This window comes from Canis aureus, chromosome 29, assembly GCF_053574225.1.
Source record: "Canis aureus isolate CA01 chromosome 29, VMU_Caureus_v.1.0, whole genome shotgun sequence".
Classification (NCBI taxonomy): Eukaryota; Metazoa; Chordata; class Mammalia; order Carnivora; family Canidae; genus Canis; species Canis aureus.
The window spans coordinates 19,523,052-19,545,737 of NC_135639.1; the positions used below are offsets into that span (position 1 = coordinate 19,523,052).

General features: G+C 49.4%; 2 long non-coding RNA genes across 6 annotated transcripts; one reads left to right on the forward strand and one right to left on the reverse strand.

The window, feature by feature from the left end:
• The first annotated feature begins 4,561 nt into the window (after window positions 1-4,561).
• LOC144301119 (uncharacterized) lies at window positions 4,562-22,389 on the forward strand. Of its 5 annotated transcripts, XR_013367846.1 has the most exons (5): window positions 15,239-16,705; window positions 18,556-18,670; window positions 18,836-18,941; window positions 20,701-20,971; window positions 21,684-22,389. It is a non-coding gene; the product is annotated as an uncharacterized LOC144301119 (long non-coding RNA). The 5 variants fall into 5 exon arrangements; XR_013367845.1 differs by lacking the exon at window positions 15,239-16,705 and adding an exon at window positions 4,562-4,900 and having other exon boundaries at window positions 20,701-22,389; XR_013367843.1 differs by lacking the exon at window positions 15,239-16,705 and adding an exon at window positions 14,591-15,229 and having other exon boundaries at window positions 20,701-22,389.
• On the reverse strand, window positions 5,077-16,669 carry LOC144301120 (uncharacterized). The gene is made up of 3 exons (XR_013367847.1): window positions 16,156-16,669; window positions 8,365-8,430; window positions 5,077-6,721 (listed from the first exon to the last, which is right to left on the reverse strand). It is a non-coding gene; the product is annotated as an uncharacterized LOC144301120 (long non-coding RNA).
• Window positions 22,390-22,686: the final 297 nt, after the last annotated feature.

Consider the following 22,686-nt stretch of genomic DNA (forward strand, 5'->3'; position numbering starts at 1 on the left):
GTGCTGCATACTGCTTAAGAGCACAGGCACTGGGACCTGACTCTCCAAGTATCTAGCGGGGTGTGTAGTCTCTCCAGGCTTCGGCTTCCTTCTCTGTAAAATGGTGGTAATAACTTTACCTCATAGGATTATAGGTTGACAAGACTGAGCAAGGATAGTTCTAGCTTCGTGAAAACCGGGTGCTACTCCTGAGCTGGGAAACGCAGGAGGAGCAGGTAGGTTTGGGGTGGAAGATGCTCTATCCCACTAGGATTCTTGATTCTAAGGATTCCGTGAGGCACCTAACTGGAGCTGCTCAGCAGGCAGTTGGACATTGGGTCCAGACTCTAGAGAAAAATCTGTGTCGGATTTTCTATTTCACTTAGGCTTTTTCTAATTTGTTCTTTTAAATTAGGCTGGATGGATCACAGCCTTCATATATGGCTTATGGTCAGTGATGGAGTTGGGGCTACAACTTGGTCTCCTTTACCGTAAATACTCCTGCTTCACCAGGCTGTGCCCTCTACTCCAAGAATCGATAGCTTCTATGTATCAACTCTTCCTGTTATCAGATGCTTTGTGAGAGTGTACCCGGATTCTCTCCTCTGCACTTCATGGCTCTCTGAGATAGCTATTATTAAAGAGGAAGAAGCAGAGGGGGGGCTTCAGGAAGTTAAGTGTGTTGCTCAGGATCACAGAGTAAATGGCCAAGGGTCTGTACCCATGCTCAGAGGGTTGTGTTCTAGGGCAGCGGTGTCCAATAGAACTTTCTGTGATGGTGGAATGTTATATTTGCATTGCTCAATAGGGTAGCCGCAAACCACATATCCAGATGAAGAACCAAATTTTTAATCTTATCCTATTTAAATTAATTTAAATTTAATAGCCATATGTGGGTAGTAGCTACTGTGTTGGACAACACTGTCCTAGCCCTTCCAGAAGGTCAAGAAAGAACTAGAACTTCTCCTCATGCTTTATTGCAGTTAAATAGTTCAAGTTAGGGACAGGATCATCTTGTGCAAAATGTGGTTTCTGCCACAGGCTCCTCAAAATAGTAAGGCATTCTAGCCCTCGAGGGTTAAAGAGATATTTCCTGCTGCCCACGGTGTTCAGAGGCACCAGATGGAAAAGTTGGATGGTGTGGGAGGTGCGAAGGCCCCTGGTGGCTTCTGGGATAGGGAAAGGAAATGCCCTTTTGTGGCATCCTGGAATGCCAGCCTCCGGGCTGGCATCCCAAGCAACAGGCTGTTGCCTAGGAGACAAGGAGAACTGAAGACTTCCCAGGGGTAGCTGGTCTGCAGCAAGGACCACCCCTGGGGGACAGTAGCTGGAAGCAAAGGGAGGGTTGAGGAGAGGACCAGAGCAGGTTTGATGGGGCAGCAGGGGTAGCAGGTGTGGGGGTGCAGGGACAGTACCAGGGTTGGCCCACTGCAGATGGCACAGCTGGGAGGGGATGGGCAGAGGGATGGCTGTGGGCTGCACAGACAGTGGGGACCAGTGAGACAGAAGCGGTGCCCACGATCACTTGCCAATCTAGAAGCAAAGACCTTTCCTATAAACCAACTGCTTGTACCCTGCAACTATCAGCAACAGCCTCATAATCCTAAATAATTAGGGGTCAAGAAGAGGTTTGTTACCGTGTAAGCAGCACCTTCTGCGGCTGCAACAGTGCCTTAGTTACTCTCCTCCCCCCAGTAGGATGATTTTCTAATTACATCCAGCCAGGAACACCAAGTGTGGTTCCCACTGCATTTCATTTCCGGGCCTGTTGAACACAGAATTAATTTTTAATCACCCTGGAGGTGTTAAGTTTAATTACCTAGATTGCAAATGACAAGAAGAACAGGATTCAAAGAGTAACTTTTTGGGGTGCTTGTTGGGAGCAGGGAGCAGACATATTTTCGGAAGGCTTTTGAGGGGCATATGTTGGCTGTCTGGCAAACCCAGAGTTGGTATGTCCAGCTCTGCACTAGCCAGGGTCAGGGTGACAGGAAGTAGAAAATGTGGTCACTAGAGAAGCTCAAGCGTGGGCTGGACAGAGTGTCACCCAAGCACAAAAATCAGAAGTAGGACCCAGTCCAAGACCTTCTGTCTTCAAGTTCTCAATGGTAGAGCGAAGGCTGTTCATCAATTCCCTGGACCCACTGCTCTTTGTGCTATGTCACCATGTCTGTCCAAGTCCAAAAGCCAATAGCCAGTCTTCATTGTATAGTTTCTATGTGGCAACTGGGAGTAGACATAGTTGCCCCTGATGGCCATTCCCCTTTCCTATTTGGGCATGAGTAATCTCTGCCACACAGCCAGGTTCCTGACTACCTGGTCAGTTGGGGCATCCCATTTCCCTTACAGAGACTGGTGTGTGTGTGGGCCTGTGATGCCATCTTGGCCAATGAACTGTGGGAAAAAGTCAGGGGGTGGGTTTTGGGAAAGGTTTTTGTTTTTTGGTTCTCAAAATGAGACACACAGAGATGTCTCTTTTTTCTGCTAGGTATTGTTGTATCTTAGTGTGAGGATTTGAGGTTTGGGACAGGGTGGCAGCAATTGGAGGAGATTCCCCTTGAGAATGTTGCTGACATTCTGGAGATGATAGAGCCTGAACAATCTGGGCGTTCAATGATGCTCCTGAATTAACCAATCCTGGAACACTCTATCCAAGACCTTTTTGTGTGAGATAATACATTCTACATGGCTGTAGTCATCTTGAGTAAGGTTTTCTGTTTCTTGTAGTCCAGGGCATCTTAAGGGAGACCTAGACACTGTGTCAGTGTTTTACATCAATTACTTATGTGTTGCGGCAACAAATACAAATTAAGACTTGGGTCCTACTCTCAAGAGGCTAGAGTTGAATGGTAGAAAATGTGGTGTAGTGGGTTTGTTGAGCTGAGGGTGACCATAAAGGACAAGGAAGGTTCAGGGAAGGCTTTTTGGAGGGAATGATTTTTTTTAAAATGATTTTATTTACTTATTTATTTGAGAGAGAGAGAGAACATGAGTGGGGTGGGGAAAAGGCAGAGGGAGAGAAGCAAACTTTTTGCTGAGCAAGGAGCCTGATACAAGGCTTGATCCCAGGCCCCCTAGACCATGACCTGAGCCAAAGGCAATGCATAACCAACTAAGCCACCCAGCGGCCTTTTGGAAGAGGTCATATTTAAAGGAAATCTTAAAGGAAAATAAGCTAGGCCCAAGGGGTGGTGCAAGGGACATTTCAGGCCAAAGACCACCATGAACTGAAGCAGTGCAATCTGTAATTATCTGGGGCCTTCTGAGGACTCCACTGGAGTGACTCTGGGGTATGTCCAGGCTGGGACCAGAGAGAGGCAGGGGAGGCACTTGCACAAGCCTGATAGTGAGTCCTAGGTATCTGGGCATCTCAGCTGGCCCTGGAGGTGATGGTGTTGGAGAAGTGGGTAAGGGGCAGATCTGGGAGGGCTCCTAGCAACTCTACCTGGTAGGTGATTCACAGACTTTGAAGGGTTTCCAGGATGTTAGAGATACTCCTTGGCTGGAGTATGGAGTGCTTACCAGAAGTAAGGTGGAAGTGGGGCAGGTCAGCAACAAGGATTTCAGGGGGGCACAGAGAGATCAGGGCATACTAGAAAAATGATACACGCAGCAGGCTGTGGTTGGGGCCATGGGGCATGGATGCTAGTGTCCACTACTGGCTTCGGAAGCCTATGGGGTGGCCTGGTGTTTCACAAAAGCAGCCTAGTGTTTCCAGCTCAGGGTAGTGGGGAGGCATGTGGCAGGGAGCCACAGAGACTAGGTGATGCCAGACAGAGTCCTGGAGGTCAGGGACCAGGTCTGCAGTGTTTTCTGTGTTCTCTGTAGCTTTGAGAACTGTGGTTTCCACTCATAGTCTTCCATCACTGCTCCTGACTTAGCTGTCCCTGCACCTGCCTTCGGACAGTGGGGAGGAGAGTCCACCGGACTGGCAGCTGTAGGAGGGCAGCACTGTGGCTTAGACCATGGTTGTTGAGGCTCACTATGTCAGGCACGGGGGCCAAGCCTTGCCTATCCATCCATCCCCGCTTTATTCCCACAATGTCCCATGAGGAGGCATGCTGTATCTGATGCTCTTCGGGTCTATTGAGGACATTCTGTGTGCCCAGCACTGACAGATAAATATCCTTGCCCTCCTAAGGCTTTCATTCTATTGATTGCAAGTGTCAGAGAAACATCTCAGACTACCTAGACAGAGACAAACATGAGTAGGTTTCTATATTTAAGACAACAGAGGGCATATCTTAGGCATAATGGGAGCCAGGAGCTCAGGTGAAGTCATTGAGAATCTTCTCCTCTTAGGGTCTCTCATTTCTGCCTCTTTTTTTTCTTTGTTTTTTTTTTTTTTTTTTCTTAGGCAGGCTCTTCATGTGCAGTGACATGGCCACCTGCAGCAGCTCTAGGCTTGCACCCCAATAAGCAAAAAGAGAGTCTTTCTTAAAGGGTCTAGCAAAAATCCTCAGCTTGATTCTCATTGGCTGGATTTAGTCACAGGCACTTATCCCTGAAGTCATCACAAAGGCTGGGAGAATAAGATCATCTAATTGGCAGGGGCGGGGGCACGTGCTCACTCCTGCAGCTGGCAAGTGAGATAACTGCCAGGACAACCATAGGAATGGGGAATAGTGGTTTCCCAAGGAGAAATCATGGCACTGAAGGAAAAGAGAATAGATCTCCCCTCCTCCCCCAGGAGGGGAAGCTGAGGTTAAGAGTAAATGACTTGCCCAGGAAAGCAACTGATATACCTCTCATCCAGAATTTGAGCTCAAGTCTCTTGGACTCCAGGACCTGAGCTCTGACTCCCCATCCTCCATTGCCTCCTCTTTCCGGAGACTCTCATGGGGCAGAGGCAGTGTGTGACAGCAGAGAGAGGGGCTCTGGAGTTGGTTGGATCTGGGTTAAATGCTGGCTCTGCCATTATGTAAGTAAACTCTCTGGGTCTCAGTTTCCACCTTCGTGAAATGAGTTTAATGACCCTTACCTCACAGGGTTGTTGGGAGGATTACACGAGTCCTGGGACGTAAAATTCCCTGGAAGACAGCCTAGCTCATGCTCAATGGGAACTAAATGAATTTTTAAAAAATAAATCAATTGGTAGGAGCTAAAGAAAATTTTTAATGGCTGAAAGGATGACATGTCTTAGCTTACATATTTTTTCAGGCTTCCTCAGCTGTTAGATATCTCCCTGAATCTCTTCAGTACTGGAACGGGCAGAAGGGAAAAGCAAGACAAAAAGGAAGCTAGGGAGAGTGGGAGGCCTTCTTTTCCTACCATGAGAATAAGACCCAATTTCCGGTCTATCAATGTCAAGGGAAACGGAAATCCTGCTCCAGGGCCGGAGGGAAGCCCCCACCCGATCCCTACAGTTGGTGGGGGGGGGGGGGGGGGGGATGTGCATTCCCATGGGGAGGGAGGGAGGTGGGAGGTCCCCCTTCCTCCCTGTACCCTTGCTCCTCTGATCTCCCATCCGGGTCCTCCCAAGAGAAGAGGCCACTGAAAAGTCTCAGGAGTGTATAGGCTTGTGTCCCTGCGTGAGCCATCTTGGTGACATCCAAATCCTGATGCCTGATTACATGTCTCCTCCCCCAGCCTTACCTTCATAGTGAGCTAAGGTCTCTGAGCAGAGGATGTTAGCATAGAGGCTAAGAGGGTAGGCTCTCAAGTTTGGATGGTTTGGATCCAAATCTTCTTGTGCAGTGACAATATGGCTTGTGGGGAACACTATTAGTTGCTCATGTAATACACCCCAAGTGGGTGTTGGTAAACACACATATACCACACTACATACCAAACACACACCCTTCCTTGGAGTGACAGTGTGCTCAGCCCCAGGCAATGGATCATGACTGGTCTAAGCCAAGGACTGGCAAACTACCACCCGAGAGCCAAACATGGCTGCCTCCTGGTTTTGTGTGGCCCATGAGCTAAAATGGTTTTTGATATTTTCTTAAATGGTTGGAAAAAATCAAAGAATATTTTGTGACACATGAACATTATATGATTCTCGAGTGTAAATGTCAATAAAGTTTTGTTGGAGCACAGCCATACCCACTTGCTCATGTGTCTGTGGCCGATTTCACACAGCCAGGGAGAGTTGAGTAGTTGCAGCAGGGACTGTGGCCCCCACAGTCTAAAACGTTTCCTCTCTAGCCCATTGTAGAAAATGTTGCTGATCCTTGGTCTAAGCCGGTCATGATCATCCTGCTCCCTTTTTCCCAGGCTTTCTTGCGGCCAGGAGTGGCCACATGCTCCAGTTCTTTCCAGACTACTAAGCAAAAATCTGCTGGGAGGATTTGAATAAAAGCATCGCTTTTCTGAGGGATGGGGGCAGATATGGTTGGGACCTCCCCTTCTTCCTCCTACTTTCTGCCTGAAGCGGGGGTGTGCTGTCTGGAGCCCACACAGTCCTCTCTCAGAACTCATTTCCTGCCAAGCAGCAGGAAACAGAGGGTCACGAGTCCAGTGGGGAGGGCTGGCTGGGGTCCAGGCAGGGGGTGCGGTGCACCCTGGCCATCTGCCCAGGAGCAAGAGCTGCTGCTTCTCACCTAGACCAGGTCTGGGCCCAGAGGGGCTGCTAGTCACCGGGGCTGGACTGAAAGGTCAGCTCTTCCCGAGAACTTGTCTGTGTGTCCCAACATCAATGTGTGGAAGTGGACAATGGACCGAGGCTCCTCACCGTGGAACCCTGGGGCTCAGTTCTTCCCTGAGTCCGTTCTCCTCTCCTCCAGCTTCTCCACAGTAGCTAAAAGAGAGTAGATAATTTAAGAAAAAAAAAGTTGGTAAGTCGATGCATGAAGGAAAAATACAGTTAGTGGGAGGCCTCCACGCATGTGAGCTAACAGCTGTCCTGTGTGGTCGCAAGCTAGGGATTGTTCTGCCCATTTAGAAGAGGAGGAAACTGAGGCCTTGTAAGACTAACTGACTTTCCCAAGATCATGAGAGTTAGGTGACACAGGGACCTCAACACCAGGGCTGTCCAAATCTCTGAGCATGAGCCCCTTCTGCCTCATCTCGTTAGACATCAGCTCCAGGCCTTGCCAGGATCTCTATCCAGGGACACAGGCAAAGAACCTGCCATCACCTCAACAAAGCATGAAAGGAACTTTCATGACGTGGGTCTGGGCAGCTGCCAGGCACAGCTTCTTGTGCACATTCCCCAGTTCTACTCTTGGGACCGCCAAGAACACGTCACTTCCTAGCGGGTGCTCAGTACATATTTGCAGAATGAATGAGTTGCTTATATCAGTGCAGATTCCTCAACAAAAAGTCATAGGCTGCAAAATCCTAGAAAGGCAGGTAAAATGGATATCGTGTTTCCTAGCTTTGCCATGGATTGGAATGTGCATTCCCGTAGCAGGATAAGCTTTTTGCCATGTTACACAAAACAAATGATGATAACCCCTGCCGTGATCAGATAAGAACACTTAAGCTATCCACTTGCTAAGGTGCCACTCACTATGCCGTGCACATGATGCAGATTGTCCCACTTAAATTTCCCAACAGCCTGGTGAGGTAGACATTATTGCTATCTTCATTTATAGTTGAGGAATCTGGAGTTCAGAGAGGTTTATCAACTTGACCAAGGCCACACAGCTAGTAGGTGGCATAGTCTGATTTTACAACCATCTTTCATCTCCATGAATAAGAGAGGAGTTGGCAGGGAAGATAGGGATGGGATGGCTTGGGGGTAGGGGGAAGGCCCCCTGTAATTTGTAAGGAAGATGGCTGAATCAGAGCCCTGACAGGGAGTTGAGAGCTGTTCACACAAACATTAGTGGGGAGGCCTTGTATGGCCACAGGATGGGTCGTTTCAGCCAGCCTCTCCCTGTCCCGTGCCAGGCTCAGCCCTGGCGTGATCACGAGCCAACAGAACTGTTTGTGTATGTTGGGGGTGGGAGCAGTGGATTAGGAGGGGCCGGGCCTGGGCTGGGCTGGCGTGATTGTGACTCTCCCCCAGTGAGGCTTCTCCTAGAGGTGCTGGTGACTCATTTACCCTGCCCAGTCAGGCCTCTATCAGGGTGCGACTTGTAAATAAGCCACAAAATGCCATTGGGCAAGAGAGAGATGGGGAGGGCAGTTGGCTCAAAGGGCAGCCCTTGGTGTCCTGCCAGACCCAAGTCTCATCCTGGGCCTGACATGCTGGGCGACCCACGTGAGGCCCATCCCAGCCCATGCAAACCACGAGGCATGTTGGACAGCATTGCTGCTGGTACCTTTGGCCTTTTTTTTCCTGGGAAGTTCTAGGATCTCCACTCCCTGGGCTGGCCCAGAACTACAGCTACTCTATAACCTGTTGTGGGTCTTGATCCCCAGAGACCACCCCCTTGTGGGCTTCTGAGAGGTGTGCCTAGGTAATCAGCCTGCATACCATTAATTGTCACCTACTGTAGGTCTGGCAGGGTCCAGTGGCTGACTTGGGACTGGTGCTCACGCATTAGAGAAGTTTGTTGCCTAAAAAAAAAAAAAAAAAAAAAGGAAGAAGAAGAAGTTTGTTCCCTGATTGAGTGATTGAATGGGCCCAGAACTCAGAGACCAGAGGAGAAACCAGAGAAGGCATATCCCAGCCCTCGGGGGACTTAAAGCTTCCACTCAACTGTAGTAACAAAATTAACAGAACAGCTGTGTGTTAAATTGTGAGATTCTCACTGGGTCTTTTAAAATGGGAGCTGGGTCTCTTCCAGGAGGAGGTGGACTCAGGTTGGTCTGAGTGGGAAACTTGGAGGTGGGTGTGGGTATGGAGGGGATTCAAGATGAACCTGGGGAGAAATGCAGTCATTGTGTGATCCTCTGGAGTGGGAAGGTCTTTAAATATTAGGTCTGATGCCAACGGGTTTGTAACAGTGCTTGGCTAGGAATTTACCCGATGCAAGGAACCAATTAAACACAGACACCTTCTTACTTAATCCTCATGCCAATCCTGTAGAGGTTCCCTTTTTTATAGGTGAGGAAACAGGCTCTAACGGGATCAGTAAAATGCTTAAAGCCACAGATACATGGGGTGCCTGGGTGGCTTAGTCGGTGAAGCGTCTGCTTCTTGATTTGGGCTCAGGTCATGATCTCAAGGTTGTGAGATGGAGCTCTATGTTGGGCTCTGGGTTCCATGACCTGCTTGAGATTCTCTCTCTCTCTCCCTCTCCCTGTGCCTTTCCTCTGACTCTTAAAAAAAAAAAAAAAGCCACACGGACAGAGGAGAGAGGAACTGGATGATGTTATCCAATATGGTAGCTGCTAGCTATGGATGGCTATTGAGCACTTGAAATGTGGCTAATCTCATCTGAGCGGTGCTTTAAGTAGAAAATAACACACTAGGTTTCAAAGACTTTGTAAAAAACAAAAAAAAATATTAAACATCTCATTAATAGCTCCTTTTAGGAGCATACTGCCTATTGAAATACTTTGGATATATTGTATGAAATAAAATATATGATTAAAATCCATTTCATCTGTTTTTTTTTAAATGTGGCTACTAGAATATTTTAAATTATGTAGGTGGTTTGCATAATATTTCCAAGGGATGATACCCTGCCAAGTGGCCCCCAGCCTCAGCTTGAGCACCTCGAGAGATGGTGTATTCTTGTCCCAGGGCAGCCCTAATCAAGTGCCACAAATCCGGTGGCTTAACCAATAGAAATGTACTGTCACAGTTCTGGGGGCTAGAAGTTTGACGTCAAGGTGTCAGCAGTGTTGGTTCCTTTTGACGCTGTGAGGGACTCTGTTCCAGGCTTCTTCCCTGGCTTCTGGAGGTTGGATGGTGATCGCTTGAGTTCTTTGGCTTCTGCTACATCCCCTCATCTCCTCACTCGTTGTCATGTGTCCTCTTCCTGTGTGTGAGTGTGTGTATGTGTGTGCGTGTGTGTGTGTGCATCCAAATGCCCGCTGTGTTTAAGGACACCAGTCATATTGGACTAGGGGCCCACCCTAGTTTGGAATGGCCTCGTCTTAATTAATTAGTTACATCTGCAAAGATCCTTTTCCTAACTGAGGTCACCCGAAGTACTGGGGCTTAGGACATTGATGTATGAATTTGGGGGGCATGCACTTCAACCCGTAACAGATGAGGAACTCCCTCCTTCTTCAGTAGCTCATACCATATTCGATCTCCCTAATGATCATATTCTCTGGTGCCGGCCCATAGATCAGCCTAGGATTCCTCTTTCAAATCATTTGCAAATGCCCAGCCCACCCTGTCAGGTGGCATCAAGTGCCAGGGACACCCACATTTTGTTCCTCGGAGCCCAGGTGTGACTGGCCCCACCGTGGGTGAGACTGTATCTATTACATAATGATAACAACTCTTGGAGAGCAGGAAGGAGAAAACTGATAAAGGAGAGAAGGCTAAAAATAACCAATGGAGCAGGGGAGGGGTGGCCTAGATGACCTTTGCCTTTGCAACTTTGATTTACAAACAGCAGAGCCAGGAGGTCACCTGGGTCCACGTTGGCTATAAAAACCTCAGCACCTTCTCAGCTGACACAAATTCCAATCCTGGGGAAATGTGACCATAGCATGGTGGGCTGCTTCTCTTTTCATTTCTAAGTGTGGGACGGGTTCTGGTGAGTCCTTCAGAACGACAGGTAGTTGGGATCCAGCCCAACTCCTTGCCACCAGTGTGACTTAGGAGAGTTGCAAAATTTACTGGAGCCTCTGCTTTCTCATCTGCAAAATAGGAAGAGGAAGGAAGGCTTGCCCTGCCCGCCTCGGTGGGTTACCATGAGGGACAATCAGAGAGGCACAGCTGGGTCCTGGGTGGAGGAAGGACCCAAGGCGGGCACCGACTCCTATCAGCATCTTGGTGCCCCTCGCCTGTTGCACATAGTCTATTCATGGCAGGTGTCAGGTGCATTAGGGCCCTCGCCACTCAAAGAGGCCTCTACTACTCCAGTGGAGCAGCAGCAGCAGCTGGGGAACTTGCCAGAAATGCAGACTGTTAGGCCCCACTCCAGACCTTCTAAAGCAGAACCTGCATTTTAACAAGATCCCCAAGAGATTGTGTGTTCATTGTAGTTTAAGAAGCCCTGCTTTCCTGGACACCATTTTTGTGTGTCCTGGGCCTATTCTGCTTTCTTTTGGTAAAAGTGATCTTATTTTCTTTGGGAGAATCATGCCCCAGCCCCTCCATTCCCCAGTTCTATGTGCTTCAGTGGGGTTATCTGAGCTCCAGATACTTGAGGCAGCATGAAAGCTAGTCCTGGCCAGTCAGAACAAATCCTGGAGCTTTGCCGGCACTCTTGAGAAAGAGGAGCTCTCTTAATGCAGCCTTTATTCAGCTGTAGGACGGAAGCCCGGAGCTGGGTGTCACCATGTTGGTCACCACTGTGGAGAATCTAAGAACAGAGGCCCCACAGAGAGGAGCAGGTGTGCGTGTTTGTGTGTGGCAGGAAGATTCTTGATCACATCTTTTGGGTTTCTAGCTTTGTCCAAAGCCAGATCAATCCCTCTTGGCTTTCCAGTTCATATGAGCCAACCAATTCCCTCTTACCGAAGCCAGTGTGTGATGGGTTGCTGACACTTAAAAAGAGCCCTCTTTGCCTTGGTGCTGCTGAACTCAGGGTACAGTAAGTGTCCTTGTGGAGCTCATCCACTTACTACTCCAGGGGAACACAAGAAAGGGCCATTACGATGGTGAGTGGATAATGGCCTGACAGAGTGAGGCTCGTTGGGGGAGAGGGGTCAGGGAGGGCTCCCCAGAGAAGACGGCCCCTGAGCTGACTCTGAAGGACAAATGGAGTTAGATAAGTAGGCAGTGTACAGCCCCCCACCCCATGTGTGGCCAAAGGAACTGATGGTAAAGGGGATAGGGAGGGGCATCTGGGGAGAAGGGGTGTCTTATCACTGAATAAAGTAGATGCCCATGGTTGCCATTCCCGAGGGACAAATCACACTCATGCTAAGCCCTCTGCCTTTGGCAAACCTGGTGACATCCTGGCATGATGGGCAGAGGGTTAGCATCACAGCAGGAAGATCCAGGTAGGAATCTCAGTTATGCGATCACTGAGAGCTGTATGATCCTGTGGAGCCCCTCCACTTTTCTGATCCTCATCTATAAAAAATAGAGATTCAAAATTCCTAGGTCCAAAGGGCTGCAGTGATCATTGGGTGAGAGGATGATAGAAAAGTTTTTTAAATCTGCAAAATAAGCAAATCTGTAGCCTACTGGTGGCGAGGGGATCCCTGCAGGCTAAGGTCCTGGCGGTGAGGTACAGGGAAGCCTCTCTGTGCTGCAGACAGGACCCCTTTGGGTTCCATGCCCCTCTCCCCCATATACACACACACAGAATTTGGTCTCCAACAGAGGAGCCAGGGTTCAAGGCGCTTTGCCTCCACCTGGCTTTAGTTGGCCAATTCCAACGAGGCTGCTCTCAGGCCTGGGCTGGCACTGCCAGCCTGGGCTCTGGAGCCACATGCAGCATCCCTGAGGCTCTGGGACAAGTCTGGTACTTCCTACCCTGGGGCTCAAAGATGCCTAGAACCACAGATGCTACTTTCTCTGTAGGCCAGCTATTGATTGAACACTGACATGCACAGAGGAACTTCTCAAATTTATTCTGTACCCCTCAGCATCCCCATTTTAAAGATGAAGAATGGTTCAAAGAGATAAAGACACCCACCCAAGTTCCCACCGCTATCAAACTGCAAGACTAGATCTAGAGCTGGGTGGATCTCATTGAAAGCCTGGCTCTGTCCTGTAAGCCACAGAGCTGCCATGGAGATGCTCAGCACTTCCAGCAAAACAGAGTGGAGGGAGGATTTATTTTTTGGCTCCTTCCTGCCTCTCCTGTCCAGCCATCTCACCCTCCCCCAGACTGAGGAATAGGATGGAGACGGGCCAAGGATGTGATGACCTCTGCAGGAGGAAGGTGAGGGGATGTCCGACCAAGCAGGTGACATCTTCAAAACCCAAAGGACTGGAGCTTTCACGGTGGGATAATAGGCAGTAGGTGACATTTCAGGCAGGGGGTCCAGCTTGAATGCTCCCTTCAAAGCCTATTTGTGGAGCCAGGCCTGCCCTAACCCCAGGCTTCTTGCTGGAAGCTCTGGGCCCCATCAACCCGGGGCAGGGGAATCAGCAGGGGAATCAGCGTGTACATGGGATTGCCTGAGTGTGTCCCTGCCTCCAGGCTGGAGGCCTCAGGAAAGAGGAAATAGTGGCTAGGGATGGAGGACAGCAGCTGGGTCCCAAGGCTACCTGTTGAGGAAAAGCCTCCTTACATTTTATGGGTTTGTAAATGGGGGGCAAACACAGGGGAAATGAATAGCTTCTAGGCAGAGGCTGATGGTCAGGTGTTCCTTTACTGAGCCAGACCCCAAATGGGTTCCCCCAGACTGTGAGCAGCCTGCGGGTGTGCTCGGGACAGGAAGGGTTTCCAGGACACCGGCGGCCCAGCGTGAGACAGTCACCTATTCCCCTGAGGTTTCCCGAGCTCAGCCTGGGGCTGGCGGTGGTGGTGGCTAGGAGCGCAGGGGCAAGGGTGGGATCAGAATCCCCCGCCTCCAGGAGAGGGGGGGCTAGTTTCCTAGAAGCTCCAGCATCCTCACCCCCACGGGACTTGTACTCGGAGTGCTAAGAGGGGGGTGCGAGCGTGGCCGCGTGGGCCGCTGCCTGGCGTCCGCGAGTGGCCACGTGAGGGACAGTGACGGGAAGCCGTGGGAGTCGGACTGAAATGTGGCTCAGGGCAGGGTCTGAAAATGGTGGGTGCATGGGGGAAAGTGGGGGCTGGGAGTCGTCTCTGCACCTGCAAGGGGTGTGTGCAGGTGCAGGTGGGTGGGTGGAAGTGAGAGGGTAGGAGGCGTGAGTGGAGAATTCTCTGCGGCCCAAGGGAGCCGTTTTGTGCATAAATGTGAAGCGGCTCTGTCACATGCGGGGGTCGCCAGGCAGTGGTGAGCGTGTGTGAATGGGCGGCTTATCTGCCCGACATGTGAGTCCACGTGAGTGTCCATGTCCGGGGGGTGGGCGGGCAAGTCCCCATAGTGATATGAGACAAGGGTGTCAAGTGCAGGCCGATCGAGTGGGTGGGCGACGTGCATCCGCCCTGGGTCAGGTCATGCACCGAGTCTGCGCTCGCAAGGGCCCCAAGGCGCGAGTTCCTATCCCAGGGCTCATTCGTTGTCCTCAATTAATTCTCAGTTAATACTTGTTTAATACCCAGCCTGGGGGAGCTGAATGTGCCTCTCCTCCCAGCGCACAGGCCTTCTCAGAGCTAAGGAAGCTGCAGGACGCTTGGCAGCACAAAGCCCCCTGGGTCACTGCTACCACGGTTTTTACAAGGAAAATCGCAGGTGACACTTCCGTCCTTGGCTTCCAGAGGGTAGCTTTCATCGCAGATGTGTCTTTAAGCCAAGGACCATGTCTTGGAGCACCTGACAATTTCTCGGCGGCGTTGTGGTCATAAATCTGGGGACTATTAGAATAGTAGAGCCGTATGGCCAAGAATTGCCTGTGCCTTTGTGTGAAGCTGGGAGGAAGTGAAGCAAGAGGAGGCAGGGGGAGGCTGGGGAGGGAAGGGGGAGGAGCAAAGAGAGGCTGGTGAATGGGCAGGGCAGGTTGAGAGGGGCTCTGGGCCTGGGGTGGGGAAGCAGAAGCCTGGAGGCTGGGGTGAGGGGTTGGGGGCCCCATATGCTGTACTAAGAAGCTGCAGTGGGAGAGAACAGGGGAGGGGGCTTCAGTTGTGAGGCTAGAATCATAAGGCCCCACTGGGTGACATAGCTGCGTGGCCCTTACCAGGCTTCAGCCTCACCCTCTCCTAGTTCCTCTAACCTCTGCCAGAGGCCCCAGCACAGCCTGGCCTCCTCAGTCCTGCCCATCTGGGAGGGCTGGCTCACAGCGCGGAGGGAGTGCTCTTTGGGCCTTACCTGGATTCCAGCCATAGCTCCTAAAGCACAAAGGCCAACATGGCACAGTGGCTGGTGGCTGGGCAGAGCTTTGCCAGATGACTTTCTCCTCCTGGTTCCGTTCAGGGAGGCTGTGAGGAAATAAGTTTCCTCCCAAGATGCTGTGGATTGACTCCACCCAGCTTCCCAGTGGCCCATAAAATAATAGTAATGTTTATTGGGTACGCATTTTGTGCCAAGTGCTATTAAGGAGATCTTAAAGGCAAATTATTAGCAGCTCTGTTACTGAGAACAGAGAGGGTATGTGACTCTACCAAGCTCACAGGTACTAGGGAATCCTGGGACCAAACCTGGAGCCCCGACAGTTGGCGACCAGAGCCTTTGGACTTAACCACTAGACCACCCTGCTTCTCAAGAAAAGGTGGGTTTGTGAAATGCAGTGAGGAGGGGACAGAGGAGGAGCATCTCAGGGGCCTGGGGGACTCATCCCAGGGAAGCTGAGTCACAGGGCAAGTGTTCCTGGGAAATTAGCCCAGCCCCAGAGTAGACTCCCTGAGATGGCATGGCCAGGATTTTGGGAAAGCTGAGTACAGAGAGGATATTCTCCAAGAGAAGGAGCAATGTCTTGGGTTAACCTGAGGACACAAGGCAGGGTAGAGCAGCAAGGAAGGACCAACAGCCTGAGGGGTCAGGGCCTGAGCTTGGCCCTTGAGTGAGTGCCCTGGAGCAGCAGCCGCCTGCAGAGTGAAATCAGGCTGAGGTCCCCGTGGCCTGTCGCTGCGGCTCCGGCTCCCGTGTCCCTCGCTCTGTAGGCAAACCGGGCATTCTAGCCAGCTGGCGTGCTCTCTAGGGATGGGGGCCCTCAGAGGGCTGCGATGTCCAAGCCCAGTCTTTGGAGGAAGAGCCGGCCAGCCTCTGCATGCATTTTCCCAGCCTGGTCCTCTGCTGTGCGGCCATCCTGTAAGGAAGGCCGCCACTCCCATCCTAGCGGACCTTGACTTTAGGTTGCCATCTGCTATTACAAACAACACACCCGTGGGCCTGTCTGCGGGATAAATTCCTAGGAGAACAGCCAGGTGGGACGACAAGGTAATCTTGTAACGTATCGCCGACCAGCCCTGCATCACTGTCCTTCCAATCCTCACCCCCCACCCCACCCTCCCCCATATTAGCACATTTTGGTCTCTCCCAAACTGACAGGGGAAACCTGGCATTTAGAGCAGTTTTAGTTTCCATTTCTCTTAATAGGAGATCATTGAACACCTTTTCTCTGTTTAAGCGCCAGTGGTGTTTTGTGCGGGCTTTCCATCCCTCTCTGCAAGGGCTTTTCTCCTTTAAACTGCTTACCGTTGGGTGAAAGCCTGAAGCATGGTCACCTTTAAACTGGTTCATTAGAATTCTGTTTTCCCAAGGACCAGATGAAGGCCTCAAAGAAGATTTTAGTTCGTTGGGTTTCTTAACGCAGAAACCGGGACGCTGGGCAGTGAGAACTGCAAGTCCTATTCTTCTAGCTCATGCCGGCTTTTCTCATCCTGGGGCGACGAGCTGGGCCCCTGTGAGCCTCCCAGGGAGGCCGGGCAGCTACGCGGGCCTCACTCAGCGTCTCTGCGCTTCGGTCCAGTGACCCACGGCAAGGGGAGCTGCCTGCAAGCTGCTGATGGTTACGGTGCCCTGTGGTCGAGGAGGCCAGGCTTGGGGCAGGGCCGGGGGGCAGCGATGCCACCCTGAGCTCTGGGCTCTGAGCATCTGCACACGGGATCCTCTGGGACTGTTCTATGCTCCCGTGGCCCCTGTTGGAGGGGGTTTGCAGACTTGCCATGGGGAGAAGGAGAGGGTCTAGCTACTGGTTCCTCCTTCTGGCCCCTGCCTGCTTCCCCCCACCAAATGGCAGCTTTGGGTAAGATGGTTGAGACTTTCTTTCTTTCTTTCTTTCTTTCTTTCTTTCTTTCTTTCTTTCTTTCTTTCTTTCTTTCTTTCTTCTTTCTCTTTCTTTCTTTCTTTCTTTTTTTTTTTTTTTTTTTTTTAAGATTTGATTTATGTATTCATGAGAGACACAGAGAGAGGCAGAGACAGAGGCAGAGGGAGAAGCAGGCTCCCTGCCTGGAGCCCGATGTGGACACGATCCCAGAATCCTGGGGTCACCACCCCAGCTGAAGGCAGATGCTCAACCACTGAGCCATCCAGGCATCCGTGGTCGAGACTTCCTGCTATAAAATGTGTTTATCTTTTCCTCAAATGAGCACGGGGCCTGGGACTTGCTGTTCCCTCTGCTAGAAGTTTCTTCCTCCAAATCTTCACATGGTGACACTTTTCATCACCCTGTTGCGGCTCCGTTGTCCTCTCCTCCGAGAAGATGCCTGGTGAGTCATTCTACCTTTCAGAACCACCCGCTTACTGACTTGTTTCTGTGCTTATGGTCCATCCCTGTGAGGACAGGGGCCTTGTCTGCGTTGCTCATTTTGTCCCAGTGCCTGGTGGAGAGGAGCTGAGGGTATAATGACCAGAGGGTCTCTGAGGGCTGCAGGCGTGGGGAGGAGCATCTCACCCCTGTGGGTTGTAGAAACCGGGTGAGGCTGGGGCTCTTCAGGAGGGAGGCAGGGAGCAACCAGACCAGAGGAAGGCCTTAAAGGTAGAGCTCGGGAAGCCCTGCATTCAGGGGTTTCTCTGCCCCAGCCCATCAAAACCTCTGGGACCTAGGGGAGCCCCTTTATGAGAACTACAGGTTCAGCTAACAGCAAGGCAGTGCTTTTAAAAATGTGTTTTTTGGGGGCACCTGGGTGGCTCAGTGGTTAAGCGTTTGCCTTTGGCTCAGGCTGTGATCCTGGAGTCCTGGGATCGAGTCCCACATCAGGCTCCTGCATGGAGCCTGCTCCTCCCTCTGTCTATATCTCTGTCTCTCTCTGTGTCTCTCATGAACAAATAAATAAAATCTTTTTTAAAAAAGTGTTTTTTGGTGTCCAAAGTTTATAAGTTTTAGTTTGTAGTCTGGAGACAAGATAACAAAGACATCCCAAACTCATCCTCCCCACTCCACACACACACAGCTAACCCAGGAGCATAACACACATGGGCTGTGTACTTCCCTCCCTTATCTCAGCCAGACAGCTCTTTGTGAGTCTGTCCCTCTGTTGCCACTGACGTGACCCAGGTCTGTGCTTTACCTTATTTTTAGCGGGGCCACAGGAGGTGTACAAGTTCTCCAGGGCCATGCATCTCAGACTTTTCTTCCCAGCCACTGTCCCAGGCTGGATATGGGCACAGCCACTCTGCCCTTCCCAAAGCTCCATATTACGCCCCCCATAGCAGGATCTCTTCTCCCTCTTGCCTAAGGCCTTCGCTGGCATATCTGTTGCAGTGTGGTGTGGAACAAGCAAGATTAGTCCAAAGTACATGTCCAACGATAGGGAGTGAGTGGGTCAAGCAAACCAGGAATCATCTAGACTAGGGTTTCTCAATGTCAGCACTATTGACTTCTTGTTGGAAGTGGTAGGATGTTTAGCAGCAGCCCGGGCCTCTACCCACTAGATGCCAATAGCACCTTCCACCCCATGTGACAATAAAAAATGTCTCCAACATTGCAAATAACCCATTTGAGAACCAAATCTACTGGTCTATAAATGGAATTCTATGCAGCCATTAAGAATGACAAATAATAATAGAAATAATTACAACTAACACTTCTTGAGGGCACACTATGAACCAGGCTCAGTTCTGAGTTTTACAGGTAACAATTTCTTTATTCCCCAGAGCATCCCCATTTCACACAGAAGAAAATCAAGACACAGAGAGTTTGATGAAGTTTTGCAAGGTCACACAGCCAGGAAGACACTTATGACATCTACATATTTCTAAGAGAGAAAAGGTAAGAACACAGTAAAGGTAGTGTGATTTCATTTTTTTGGTTAAAAACACATGCGTTACCCATCCCACCTACCCTGCACATGTATATGTATCACAAAACATAGGTTAATTGTTCTTTCTACATCATGAGATTGCAGATAAATATTCTACTTCTGTTTCTCTGTAGCTTCATATTATATTATTGATGAAAGAGAAAAAAAACCTGCTGCCATCTCGTCTTATAGTCTTGGAGATGTGGTATCTTCAGCCCCATTTCAGGCCCAGGTGACCAGGTAGGGACTCCATTGTGCTTGGGGTGTCTCTGGGGCCTTGTCTAGAGTTGGAGGTTGGAATAGACCCACCAGAGACCAATGGCACCTTCCCAGCAGCGTCTGGGAAACCCATACTTCTGCTCCTTTCCAGAATGTGGTGAGGTGAGGACTTCACCCAGTAATTGGCATCTAGAGAACATACAAGGCCTCAGACCTGGCTGAGCTGCTCCCTCTTGAGACCTGCTGGAAGAAGGAAAACTGCCCACAATGCCCAGTGCAGTGCAGCAGGGTTGGGGCAGGAGCAACAGTGCACCTGATTTTTTTTAAAAACAATTTTAAATAACCTTTGATGTGATTGTTTTATGAGTAAATGATCTTATAAATAGCATATCTTATTGTTCCTAAAATACCCAAACGACTCTACGTGTCTAAGGGGAATTTTGAAATGTAAAACAATTATTACTTTTTAAAAAGATTTTATTTATTTATTTGAGAGAGAGGGCACAAGCAGGAGACGACACAAGCACAAGCTGAGCAGAGAGGCCGACAGGGGGCTTGATCCCAGGACCCTGAGATCATGACCTGAGCCGAAGTCAGATGCTTAAGTCACTGACCCACCAGGTGCCCTGCAAAACAATTATTTGTAAGGCTAGAAAATTTAAATTCAAATATTAACAGTAGCAGAATACAGGCTAAAACAGAAATGTGCTTTCGAAGCAGAAAACCTGAGCTGATCTGCTCCCACCAGCCCCTCACTGACGGCTCCATTCCTTTGGTCCTCAAATGGGGCTCGTGTCTCCGGGAATGTCTGGTGGCTGGACGGAAGCGTGGGGGGCGTCTGAGCACAGTTCCTGGCACGAGCTTCACACTCTGTGATTGGGAACTGTCATCACCACAAGGTCTTAGCCTTGTGGTTAGTTCTTAGCTTTTCGACTCTGGTCAGTTTGCTAGAGGCAGAGTATTTTTAGAATCAGAAAAAGTAAAAAACAACAACAAAACCCCTTCTGAAACCAAAGAAAGGTGAGGAGTGGTAGGTGAGGAAGGACTGCAGGGAGCAGAGGGCAGAGGGACAGATGCTTTTAGGAGCCATGGCTCTGGGGCCTGGAATTTCACCTTCACCAAACTAGGTTGAGAGAGGCAGGTGGGTACACCACAGGTTTCCTGACTGAGGACTTCCTGCCTTTGAGCCCACCCACAAGCCCACCCACTTGTCCTCATGTATAGGTCTCAGGGAAACCCCAGGGTAATGGGCTCCTCCACACACACCCACTCCTGATGAGCAGGCCCCTGGGCCCAAGCTGGGGCTTCCCAGAGCCCACCCAGCCTGGCCTGCCATGGCTGTTCTCCTGAGCTAGGGCGGCTGACATGCAGGTGAGGTAGGCCATGGAACAAAGGCTAACAAAACACAAATGCTGTTCTATTATCTCTGCCTTATCCTCTTGTTCTTTCTTTTTCCTTTCCTTTTTTTTTTTTTTTTTTTTAAGATTTAAAAAATGTATTTAAGAGAGAGAGAGAGAACACAAGCACAAACGAGGACGCAGGAAGGAGGGTGGAAAAACAGAGGGAGAAGGAGAAGTGACCTTCCTACTGAGCAGAGAGCCTGACCTGGGGCTGGATCCCAGGATGCTGGGATCATGACCTGAGCAGAAGCCAGATGTTTAACCAACTGAACCATCCCAGTGCCCCCTTTTCTTTTCTTCTTTTTTATTGTAAATATTTAAAAATTCATTCCTTCAGATACGTTGGACTTCAGCCAAACTTAAAACTTTGTATATCATAGGACACTGTCACCGAGAAAAAAGGCAACTCACAGGATTGGAGAAAATATTTACAAATTAAGGGATTCACATCCGGAATATATAAAGAGCTCCTAAAATTCAACAACAACAAAGCAAACAACTCAATTCAAAAATAATGATAGATGTGAACAGACATTTCTCCAAGGAAGACACATAAATGGCCACCAGGCACATGAAAAGACGCTCGACATCAATAATCATCAGGGAAATGCAAATCAAAACCACAGTGGAATACCACTTCACACCCATTTGGTAACTATTTTCAAAAAAGCAGAAAATGAGAAGTGTTGACAAGGATGTGGAGAAATTGAAACCCTTAGCATTGTTGGTGGGAATGTAAAATGGTGTAGTCTCTATGGAAATCAGTGATAGAGCTATCATATGACCCAGCAGTTTCACTTCTGGGTATATACACAAAAGAGCTGCATTAAAGGACTGGAATAGAGATCTGTACGCCAATGTGCGTGGCAGCATTATTCACAACAGCCAAAGTGGAAACAACTCAAATGTCCACTGGCAGATGAATAAATAAACAAAGGTGCTTTATATCTACAATAAGGATATTAATCTGCCTTAAGGAGAAATGAAGTTCTGACACATGCTACAACATAGACAAAGACATTTATGCTAAGTGAAGTAAGATAGATCAAAAGGGACAACTATGATTCCATTTATGAGATACCTGGAACAGACAAATTCATAGAGACAGAATGCTGAGTAGTGGTTGCCATGGGCTGGGGGAGGGGAAAGGGAGGGGAAGTTAGTGTTTAATGGGCACAAAGTTTCCACTGGGGATGATGAGAAATTTCTGGAGATGTATGGTGATGATGGTTGCGCAACAGCACGAATGTACTTAACACCACTGACCTATCAACTCAAACATGGCTAATACAGTAAATTTTGTTATGTGTATTTTACCACAATGACAACATTTTTTTGAAATTTTTTTATTTATTTATGATAGTCATCAGAGAGAGAGAGAGAGGCAGAGACACAGGCAGAGGAAGAAGCAGGCTCCACGCACCGGGAGCCCGACGTGGGATTCGATCCCGGGTCTCCAGGATCACGCCCTGGGCCAAAGGCAGGCACCAAACCACTGCGCCACCCAGGGATCCCACAATGACAACATTTTAGTGGAAGGAGCATCAACTATCTCCCAGTGCAAACCCTTCATTTTGCAGAAAAATAAACTGAGACTTGAAGAGGTACAAAAGCCAAGGGGGAAAAAAAAGAGCCATCATTCATTTCAAATCCTCAGGTGTTCTTGAATTTAGAGGATATAAAGTAAAACCCCCTTTAGGCAACCTTCCTTAACCACATCCCCTTCTCCTGGGGGGTAACCACAATGAAATCACTTGATGTGAATTCTTCTAGATCTTCTTTTGTAGGTTGACAGAAATGGAACCATTTTGTCCTATTTTGCAACTTGCCCTTTACACTTAATACTAGTTCTTGCAGATCTTTCCATGTCAGTTCCTGTGAGCTACCCCATTCTTTCAAAGTGTTGCGCCGTATGTCATATACACGCACATCACAGCTAAACGTGGAGCTGTTGGTGAGCACTCTGGTTGGCTTTACGATTTGGCTATTATAGACAATTAAGTGTGAATTCCTCTTTGTACAGACATACAAGTATTTCTTTACTTATTAAAGTTACAAGCATACATGAATGAACGTCAGTAAAATAGCTGCCGTATATTGGTTTCAGGGAGTGCAAAATATTTTCTATCATGATCTCACCTGCTGTTATGCCTCCAGTCAACCCCGTGAGCTCTCCCCACAGATGAGGGGAAAACTCGAGTCATTTGCCCCTCCCCCTCATCACAGAGCTCATGAGATGGTCAAAGGCCTTCAGGTGAACCTGGCCTAACCATGCAAGGTGTCTAAGTTCTATGATCTTTTCAAGACCAGGACTTGAATCTCTTTTCTGCTGCATCCCGGAATCTGACACAGTTCTCAGAGTCACG